The sequence below is a fragment of the Triticum aestivum genome, chromosome 4A, assembly GCF_018294505.1.
Source record: "Triticum aestivum cultivar Chinese Spring chromosome 4A, IWGSC CS RefSeq v2.1, whole genome shotgun sequence".
NCBI classification, from domain to species: domain Eukaryota; kingdom Viridiplantae; phylum Streptophyta; class Magnoliopsida; order Poales; family Poaceae; genus Triticum; species Triticum aestivum.
Genome location: NC_057803.1, coordinates 628,610,995 through 628,622,461, shown reverse-complemented (window position 1 = coordinate 628,622,461; position 11,467 = coordinate 628,610,995). Strand labels below are relative to the sequence as shown.

Below are 11,467 nucleotides of genomic sequence, written 5' to 3'. Positions count from 1 at the left end.
AGGTCAAAGCCATCAACAAATAATGTACATAACATGGACCACTATGACAGAACCATTACAAGATATGAATTCAACACATATGCGACTAAATCGACTTCTTTAGCAATAACATCTTCAAGAAGAGAAGCGCGCGGTCCCGCCCTCGTCATGTCCGGCTAAACCTTGACATCCTGAGAAGTTTGATAGGCGTTCCATTTGGTATCTGCATCAATTAATTTTGCCGTCCTTTGTTCTGAGTCGAATGTGATAGCCGTGCGGGAACATAACATCCGCGCTACGAAATGCATCAGCTCCTTTCATTTCATCCCATCTGCGTAGAAAGGTAAAATTACACACTGCATATCAACAAGCACGGTGCATGATCTAATTAAAGGCAACATGCTTTGAACTGCAAAAAGTATGCACCTATACTCCATCACCAAAATATGGAGGGTAAGTGATACAAACAGCTTGACAAACTCTGCGGCAGGACATGCCCTGATGCCTGCTCCGAATGGCAAGAAATTCTTCAACATTGTGCTGCGCTTTGACTCATCCTCCATTTTCAGATTTGTCAAATTTATTTACACCCACAACGTTAGTTCCAACAGAATCTCTCAGGTAGAAAATTGGGAATATAATTGAAATAATGCAGCCATTTCAATGTCTTCACTAACCATCCACCTCCATGGGTTAAATTTCAGTGGATCTTCGAACAATTCTTCGTTGAGATGAACTGCCATGGGGTTCACAATGACCTGCCACCCGGCTGGAATTGTGTAGCCTACGGGAAGAAGGAATCAACACATTTCTATGTAACTCTACTGCTTTGTTAGTGAACAAAAAAAATTACTATATTGCGTTGATGTTTATGAGTGTTCACCGTTGACTTGTACATCGGTGAGAGTTTTTCTGAATATTCCAACTACGGCATTGCTTATTCAAATAATCTCATTGGTCACCTTCAGTTGAAAAGGAAAATTTAGTCAAACTTAGAAACTACAGGTACTGGTGATGAATCCAGTTGTGATGCATGCAGAGACTATATGGGAAGCGTGGACAGGTCGTCGTCCACATTGCCCCACGCCATCCCGCGGCCTCCTCGAAACCCGACAGCCCCAGTCCCAAACCCTAGCCAACACCTCGCCGGCCGGCCGCCCGCAGCCATGGGCCGCAAAGGCAAGCACGGCCGCGAGGCTGGTTCCTTGTCGGGACGCTGCCGCGGCTCGCCATCGCCACCATGCCGGGCCCCCGCGCCGCCCGCCTTCTCCATCGCGCCCACGTCCGCCGACGAGCGCGATTGGCATTACATCCGCTCGTCGGTGTGCTGCCGTTATTGGGAGACGAGGACGCCGCTCCCCTGGAGCGACGTCCATCTCCACAATAACTGGCATCTCTCCACCGACCGGGTCCCGATCCCGCCGGTCCCGACGAGCGGCCGTGAGCGCGACATGGAGATCGAGCGCCGCCGCCGCCTCCTCCCCGACGACCTCTTCTACGACCCCAGGTACGCCCCCGACTCCGGGCTCTGGGACACCTGGTTTTGTGACGAGCATGACACCAGGCGCGCGTCGTTCTTCGCTGGCACCTCGATGGGGCCGCGGCGGCCACGACAGGAGCACGCAGCGCCTGCTCCCCAGGAGCGCGGGCGTAGGCGGGTGCGCGGCGTCACGCCCACGCCATCGCCTCCGCCGTCTCCATCGCCACCACCACCTCCTCGCATGACGGAGGAGGAGGAGGCCCGTCTCATGGCGCGTGTCATGGAGGACTCCATGTACACGCACGATGAGAGGCAATGGGAGGGCCTGGAGGAGATGACGGCCCGCTCCGCTGCCGGCGAGGTAGCCATCCCCGAGGAGGAGGAGCCGGTGGCCACGTTCCAGCAACTGCTGGGCCAGGGGTGGGGCTGGTCCTGCACTGCTCCGGAGATGGCCGGCCGCGTGGGCGTGAACTGGTGCCCCACTCCGCCGCGGTCACCGGAGCGGGAGGCGTCGCCACGGGAGGAGGTGGTGGAGGCACCTCCGGCCGTCCAGCCCGCCCCCATCTACCACGCACCGTCGGCCCACCTGTGGACGCCGCCGGCCTACGTCGACCTCGTCAGCGACGACGACGACACCGGCGGCCAGTGAAGACGGCGACGGCCACGGCATCGACGGGCGCGGCAGGAGCGCGCGCGAAGCGTTTTTTTATTTTGTTTTTATATGTTAATTATGAAACTGGGCCTTTTAAGTGGCTGTGGAAACTGGGCCATTTTGTGGCCGACCCCTATATATGTTTTATGTTTTTTTAAATGCGTTTATTTACCTTTTTAGTTATTTCATTTTAGTTTTTATATTTTTTTTATTCACGTCCACCCCGGACATGATTTGAGGCGCGGCCGTGCGGTGGGCGCACGCACGACCCATCTGACAAAGCCGGACACGGGCGAACCTATCGGCGCTCCAAAGAGACAAAATCCAACCAATCCGGACGTCCGTTTAGGGTCGCGCAGTAGAGTTGGCCTTTATTGTCCAATCGTTCAACTGGTGCCCTGCACGGGCTGCATGGCACGGAAATCCATGGCCAAACCACCGATTAGTTGATTCAGTGTGTGCTCATGCATGGAGGATTAGATATTTTTTACTCATTGATTGATGATCCTTCCCGCGTACATAAGCACTAGCACGGCAAATCGTTTATCGCGGCGGCGGCAACTTTCATGAAACTCCAGCTATTAGGTTAAACAAAAGTACCCTTTTAATTTCTGAGAAAGTCTATAATACCCTTTAATACGAGTGGTCAGATTTTACTGGTACTCCATGTTACTCCGAGGGAGTACCAGGGTACCGTAAAAACTCTCACTTATTAACGGCCCTTCACCCTGCAGCTCTTGGACAATTACGTCAAGGAGGTCGCCATGTTTCTTCCCTGGTGTACTTAACCTCTCCGCCAACGTATCCCGTAGTATCTTCTGCACATTTTTCCTGGCCTACACGCGCAAGCATATTATTAATTAAAGTATCTCTTAATTGAAGGCTATACAAGTAGAGTAGGGCATTTTAATCCAGGTTTCTCAGTCCAAACTCAAAATATAATTGAGCACTTGAGATCTTGCAAACAAACAATTTGTATACCTACCTGCATGCATCGGTAAAATGGTGTCCCTGGGAAATATATTGGAAAGGAGAACAATCCTGTGAAAAGCGCATCGAACTTGTCCCTCAGTTCTCTTGACTTGGTGGAATCGAAACCAACGCACCTCCTCGTCACCATCTCGAACAGAAGCTGCAATATATATCAACAAATAGATAGATAGATAGATAGATAGATAGATTTTTTTTTTTTAGAAAAGGAGGATGACCCCGGCCTCTGCATCTGGGAGATGCATACGGCCACTTTATTGATTATTCACGAGGACCGTACAAAGTATTACAACAATGTGTCTGAATCCACCATCTTGGCAACATATGCCGCTACTCCTATCCAATATGATGAAGGGGTGCTAGCTGGGCCACTACCCAGACCACTCACCTAAGCCTAACATCAAAAGCCGGAAGCCGAAACTCATTCGGACTCCCCAGCCGAGCCACCTACCAGGACAATCTGGTCAGACGCACTCGTGTGTCGTCGCCGCCATCTTCCACAGGTCTTCAGATCATATTGAGGCTTCTACCTTGTCTGGCCACTCTGCCATCGACGTCACCATGACGCCAGATAGCAACCTCCTCCTGCGCGAGCCCATCTCCGCGCATCGGACGTCGAGTCTCCACAGCGCCATGCCATCGATCTCCGCCGCCATCAATGTGTGAGATGAAGCACCGCTCCACCATCCCTCCAGCCAGCACTTGCTCCAAAACGATGCCCCCAGAAGGGAAAGCGATAAAACGCCATCATCATCCGATCCGGAAGACCCAGATCTGAGGTTTCCCCCTGAGCACCCCGAGCCTGATGGCGCAGACTGCCGACGATGCCTCGACCATCGGCAGTAGCTCCACCAGACGAGCGTCGCCTACGTCGCCGCAACCTCCAGGATGAAGCTGACCAGAATGCATGTGTCGACGCCGAACCGCCACCACTTCCACCACCGCTTGAGCAGCCCTCGAGCAACGCCTTCAGGAAGGAGCACGCCACCTTGGTGTCGTCGTTGCTTGGAACAGGGGGGTCTGAGATTTTCACCTGAGCTCCTGGGAGGGGTAGAAGAAAGGAGTTCCTCTCCGAAGCCTCCAACGAGGAAAGCAACACCCAAATGCACTGCCATCGGAGTGGCCGCCACGCCGGCCAAGAGATTCCCCCGGAACCCTTCCAGCCACCGGATCTGCAAGGCCAGCACCCATGAACGGTGGCCGAAGCCACCAAGGGCCGGATCCGATACAGATCGGAGTACATCGGGGTCGAGGACGAACATCACCATGGCCACCAACATCCAGCGAAGAACCGTCGCCGCAGCCGAAGCCCACCACCGCCCCGCCATCCACATGGCCAGGGAAGTGGCCCACCTACCCACGCCGGCGCCGCCCGCTGAAGCTACGCCGCGTACCACCAGCGAGGGCCGCCGCCATGGATCCGAGGCTCCCCACGAGGGGCGCGCCCGACCAGCGCGAGCGCCAGTCCCGCTGCCGCCGACGACGAACGCCAACGACGAGCGCCAGATCCCGCCGACGGGCGCCGCCATCACGCAGCCCGCCTCGTGCAGCCCTCCACGCCACCCACCGTGGCAGCCCAGCGTCGCCGCGTCCCGCACAACGCCGCGTTCCGGCCAGGGTAAATCGCCCCACGGCGATCCTGCCTCGCGAGAAGGAGAGAAAGCACCGCCGCCGCCCATGCCGGGCGGGCTTCGCCCGCCGACACGCCCTGGCGGCGGCGAGGGGAGGGATAGGGAGAGGGTCGCGGTTCGGCGGCGGCTAGGGTTTCCTCCCCTGCCGCCCGTGGGAGCGCCAGAGGAGGGCCTGCAGACCGTACCCAACCAGATAGATAGATAGATAGATAGATAGATAGATAGATAGATAGATAGTACTCCGTAGATAGCACCCCCATTTGTATATACACCATGCATGCAGGAGCAACTCAAATTACAGAAAGGAGAAATGGGTTTGAAACCAAGGGCAAGGCATGCACTTACGTCAGGCGCACCGCCGCGCACGTCGACGCTCGGCTTGGTGGCCCATGCAGCAAGGCCTTCCCTGACGGCGCCCTCCATCTCAGGAAGGAGCACCTCTCTGAGGCTTTGGAGGCCGAGCAGTGTGAAGGTGCATCTCTGAACGAACTTGTGGATTGTGCCATGGAAGGCTTGGATGCTCTTCTCACCGAATATCTTAGTCACTACCCAAGGGTACCCGATAGTGAACAAGGTGTCCTCGTGCTGAAACACAAATCGATTGACCTCTGCGTCGGTGGAAATAACTGCAGGCTGACCCAGCAAGCTTGTCTTGAAAACTGGGCCGTACCTGCACAACCAGTAATTGACCCGAAGCACTAGCTAGGACGATATATATACTAGTACTATGGAGAATCAGGTTGTTAGACTGTATTTCCATGTGTATATTGTGACGTTGTATACCATCTCATTATATATATATGTGATAGGCCACCCCTAGAGGATTGTGCCGATTCCCCCCAAAGCCTATTGTCTTACATGGTATCACGCTAGGTTACGTCCGCTTCCGCCTAAAAACCCTAAACCGCCGCCGCCGCCGCCGCCGCCGCCGCTGCCGCCGCCGCGCCCGCCGCCGCCGTCGCCCGACTGCTATGACGTCCGCCGCTGCGTCCGGCTCCACCTCCACCGGTTTTCTGTCGGCCTCCCTCGCGGCACTTCTCTCGAGGCCGCTGGATGCCGCCTCCCTTCAGGCGCCGATCGGGACACGGAGCGTCGGCTCCCTCTTCGCGCTCCCGCTGGCTGCTACTTCGCCCGGGCAGGCGCTTGTGGCCCACACCACCGCCGCCCCGTCAACCGCGGCTGTCGCACCCTCGGCCACTGCGCCGCTGGTGGCGGAGGATGTCGCGCTGGCAGGCTTCGCGGCGTCAACCGCGGCCATCGCGCCCTCTTTCACCGCGCCGGCTGCCCCTCCGACTGTCTCCACGGTGTTCTCACCTCAGCCAGTCTCCTCGATGGGATCGCAGCCGCCGCCGCCGTTTCACTTCGGCCATCTCATCACCATCAAGTTGTCGTCGGACAATTACATCTTCTGGCGCGCGCAGGTTCTTCCGCTTCTTTGGAGTCACTACCTGCTTGGCTATGTCGACGGCTCTCTCCCTTGCCCTCCTGCGCTGGTTGACAGCGTGCATGGTCCGGTCTATAATCCGGCTCACCATGTCTGGACAGGGCAGGATCAGGCGAACCTCTCCTACATCCAGGGGTCGCTCTCTCTGGCCGTTGCTGGGCTTGTTGTCTTCGCCAAGACGTCCCACGAGGCATGGACTATTCTTGAGCGCTCGTTTGCGGCACAGTCGCAGGCTCGTGTATCTGGGCTCCGTCGCCAACTTGGGGAGTGTCAGAAGCTTGACTCCACCGCCACTGAGTTCTAAAACAAAGTCAAGAGTCTCGCCGACATGCTGGCCTCCATTGGACAGCCCCTCACCGACTCCGAGTTCAACTCGTTTATTGTCAATGGTCTTGATAAGGAGTATGACGCCCTAGTTGAGATCATCAATGAGAGGGGCAACTCCACGCCCATGCCAGCACACGAGGTCTTTTCACGCCTCCTGCTTACTGAGCAACGAGTCGAGACGCGCCGATTCAGGGGCAACGGCGCCCTCTCGGCAAACGCCGCCACCACCCGCCAGGGGCTCCTTCGGGGCAGTCACCACCACCCGCCTCGGCCCCTCCTCCTACTGCGACGCTACCAGGGGCTGGCGGTCCACGTGTGTGCCAGCTTTGTGGTCGCGATGGGCACTGGGCCTCGAAGTGTCACAAGCGCTTCCAGCGGGGTTTTCTTGGTCTTGGCAATGACGGGAAGGATACACGCAACTTTGCTCGTCAGGTCGCCATGGCTGATCGTCCGCCGCCGCAGAAGCCACAGGGACACACTCAGTCCTACTCCATTGATCCCCACTGGTACATGGACTCTGGGGCGACAGAGCACCTGACCAGTGAGATGGGGAAGCTTCACACTCGTGAACCCTACCATGGCTCCGACAAGATCCACACCGCCAATGGAGCAGGTATGCACATCTCTCATATTGGTCAAGCATCACTTCTCACTAGACATGCCAATAGGAGTCTTCAACTTCGCAATGTTCTTCGAGTTCCATCTGTGACACGTAATCTTCTTTCAGTTCCTAAACTCACTCGTGATAATAATGTGCTTTGTGAATTTCATCCTTTTGATCTTTTTATTAAGGATCGAGGCACGAGGGACATTCTTCTTAGTGGGCGGCTCTGCCAAGGTCTCTATCGTCTGGAGCATCCTGGCGTCGCTCGCGTCTTCAGTGGAGTTCGGGTATCTCCGTCACAGTGGCATGCTCGTCTTGGTCACCCAGCCACACCTATTGTCCGGCATGTTTTGCGTCGTCATGAGCTTCCTAGTGTGTCTAGTAATAAAGATGTAGCAGTGTGTGATGCTTGTCAGCAGGGGAAGAGTCATCAACTTCCTTTTTCGGAGTCCAGTCGTGAGGTGAAACATCCTTTAAAACTTGTGTTTTCAGATGTATGGGGTCCTGCTCAGACTTCTGTTAGTGGTCATAATTATTATATCAGTTTTGTTGATGCTTACAGCCGCTTTACCTGGCTTTATCTTATCAAACGTAAATCTGATGTGTTTGAAATTTTTGTTCAGTTCCAAAAACATGTTGAACGCCTTCTCAAGCACAAAATTGTTCATGTTCAGTCGGACTGGGGTGGCGAGTATCGCAACCTCAACTCCTTCTTTCAGTCGCTTGGGATCACTCACCGTTTAGCATGTTCACATACACATCAGCAGAATGGTTCAGTAGAACGTAAGCATCGTCACATTGTTGAAGTTGGTCTGACTCTTTTGGCCCATGCATCTGTTCCATTTCGTTTTTGGAGTGATGCTTTCACCACTGCATGTTTTCTCATCAATCGTACTCCCACTCGTGTTTTGAATATGAAGACTCCCATTGAAGTTCTCCTTAATGAACAACCGGATTACACCTTTCTCAAGGTGTTTGGGTGTGCTTGCTGGCCCCATCTCCGTCCATATAACAAGCGTAAGCTCGAGTTTCGTTCCAAGAAGTGTGTTTTTCTTGGTTATAGCTCTCTTCATAAAGGATACAAATGTCTTAATGTTCCCACTAATCGTGTCTACATCTCTCGGGATGTTGTGTTTGATGAGCATGTTTTTCCCTTTGCCAAACTCCCTGTGTCCACTACCGAGCCACCTGTCATGCATTCATCCTCTGTTGCTTCTGACCAATTTGATGATGTTGCATATTCTCCTCTATTGTTGCCTAACCATGATGCAGGCACTGGTCGTGGGGCTCATTTGGAGATTCTGGAAGCGCCGTCTTCCTCTTCGTCGCCATCGCCTTCATCCTCGGCACCTTCTGTTGTGCATGAGGAGCACATGGCGCCCCTGCATGGCCTCGGTTTTCGTGCTCATGCACGGCCGATGGACGTCCTGGCCCGGTCGCCTCTGGCTTCTGGGCTGCCTTCGCCATCGTCGCGCCCTGCAACCCCGCCGACTGGGCCGGCCTCCTCGGTCCCCGTCTCGCCCAGGGCGTCGGGGCAGTCATCACCAGGCCTGGCCTCGCCCGCCCCTGCCTCGCCCAGGGTGTCTGGGCCCTTCTCACCAGGGCCGGCCTCGCCTGCTCTCGCCTCGCCAAGGCCATCTGGGACGGTGTCACCGGAGCTGGCCTCGCCCACCCTCGGTTCGCCCATGGCCTCTAAGCCCCTGTCGTCGGGCCAGTCTTCGCCATGCAGCCCGGAGTCGTCTGTCCCGAGCTCGCCTGAGGTGATTCCTGCATCTCCGGCGACCGTCACGTCTCCGTCACCTTCGCCTCCGCCGGCTCCTGCTGCTGCTCTACGTCCACATACGCGCAGTCGGAGTGGCATTTTTCAGCCTAAGCAACGTCACGATGGCACAGTTGCTTGGTTAGCGGCGTGCATGTCTGCTGCTCTCGCAGATCCATCCTCTGAGCCACGCACGTATCAAGCTGCTATGCGCATTCCTCATTGGAGAGAGGCCATGGAGCAGGAGTATCAAGCGCTTCTTCGCAATCAGACATGGACTCTTGTTCCTCCACAATCACGGGTAAATGTCATTGATTCCAAATGGGTTTTCAAAGTGAAGAGGCATTCTGATGGGTCCATTGAGCGCTATAAGGCTCGTCTGGTTGCTCGTGGTTTTCGACAGCGTTTTGGACTTGACTATGAAGACACCTTCAGTCCAGTGGTCAAGCCTACTACCATCAGACTTCTTCTCTCTCTGGCTGTTACTCGAGGTTGGTTTCTTCGTCAGCTTGATGTTCAAAATGCTTTTCTGCATGGTGTCTTGGCGGAGGAGGTTTACATGCGCCAACCTCCGGGTTTCTCTGATCCGGATCGCCCTGATCATCTCTGTCGTCTGTCCAAGGCAATTTATGGTCTGAAGCAGGCTCCTCGTGCTTGGCATGCTCGTCTTGCAATGGCTCTTCGTGCTCATGGTTTTGCATCATCAACTGCTGACTCCTCATTGTTTCTTCTTCAAAGGCCTGAGGTTACTATGCACTTGTTGGTCTATGTAGATGATATCATTTTGGTCAGCTCCTCTCAGTCGGCTGCTACTGCGCTTGTTCACTCACTTGGTGCTGATTTTGCGGTCAAGGACCTTGGGAAGCTTCATTACTTTCTTGGTGTGGAGGTTACTTCTCGTGCTGCTGGTCTTGTTATGACGCAGAAGAAGTACTCTCTGGATTTGTTGCAGCGAGCTGGGATGCTTAAGTGCAAACCGACGACTACACCCATGTCTACCACTGATAAGCTCAATGCTGTTGATGGTGTGCTTCTTTCTTCTTCTGATGCGACCGAGTACCGGAGTATTGTTGGTGGGCTCCAGTACTTGACGATCAGGCGACCAGACATTTCCTATGCTGTTAACCGAGTCTGCCAGTATCTGCAGTCACCCCGTGACACTCATTGGTCTGCTGTTAAGCGGATTTTGCGCTATATTCGTTTCACGGTGGCTCATGGTTTGCATATTCGGCCGTCTGACTCTGGTTGTCTTTCAGCATATTCTGATGCAGACTGGGCTGGCAATCCGGATGACAGGCGATCCACGGGGGGTTATGCTGTCTTCTTTGGCTCTAACCTGATTGTCTGGAGTGCTCGGAAACAGGCTACTGTCTCGCGTAGCAGTACTGAGGCTGAGTATAAGGCTGTGGCCAATGCCACATCAGAGATTATCTGGGTACAGTCCTTGCTTCAGGAGTTAAGTATACCCCAATCACAGCCTCCTGTTCTTTGGTGTGATAACATCGGTGCTACATACCTTTCTGCAAATCCGGTATTCCATGCCCGAACGAAACACATTGAAGTTGACTATCACTTTGTGCGTGAACGTGTCTCTCAGAAGCAACTACAGATCAAGTTTATTTCTTCCAAGGATCAACTTGCTGACATCTTCACCAAGCCATTGCCTTTGCCACAGTTTGAGACTTGCAGGCGCAATCTTACCCTTCTAGATTCATTAGAAAGTGGCTAAGATTGAGGGAGGGTGTTAGACTGTATTTCCATGTGTATATTGTAACGTTGTATACCACCTCATTATATATATATATGTGATAGGTCACCCCTAGAGGGTTGTGCCGGTTCCCCCCAAAGCCTATTGTCTTACACAGGTCCATCGTATGTTTACTTTTTTGCAATGATGAGAAATGACAACTCCTAAATATAAGTTTTTGTAGAGATTTCACTATAGACCACACACGGATGTATATAGATGTATTTTAGAGGATAGATTCACTTATTTTGCTCCGTATGTAGTCCATAGTGAAATCTCTATAAAGACTTGTATTTAGGAACGGCGGGAGTAAATAGTAGTAGTATGATTAATTCAACAAGTGGTACACGTTACCTTTTCATCCTTAGTTTCAAAAAGTCTGGGATGTCCAAGGAAGGGCTTGCCTTGAGGAAGTCCAAGGTCTCACCAATAATTGGCACTCCCATGGAGCCGGGAGGAAGAACCCCGTTGCAAACTGGGTTAATCCATCTGTATACCCAGTGTAATAGCCATCCAATCACAAGTATAACCCCATAGAAAGCTACATATTGAGCAACAGAAATGTCCATCTCCAAGTCCAACTAGTAAGGAAATGAGGGGTGCAGTTATTAGTTGTGTGCACTGCGGACTGTACATGCTTATATATATATGGTTAGCGCGGGACAAAATAATTTTAAGGGGAGTACATAGACTAAACTACACCATGGCAAATGTGGTAAGTTAATTAGTACTCCATTCCTTCCGGTTTATAGGGTTTATCTCAATTTTTCTGTTTTTTCGTTTTATAAGTCACAATTTATTGCCTCAGAAAAGGTAAATATACCAGCCGGCACTGACTTAATTTGAGGACCAGA

The 11,467-nt window shown here is 53.4% G+C and overlaps 1 pseudogene; it reads right to left on the bottom strand.

The window, feature by feature from the left end:
* Positions 1-207: 207 nt before the first annotated feature.
* On the bottom strand, positions 208-11,182 carry LOC123084139 (cytochrome P450 87A3-like; annotated as a pseudogene).
* Positions 11,183-11,467: the final 285 nt, after the last annotated feature.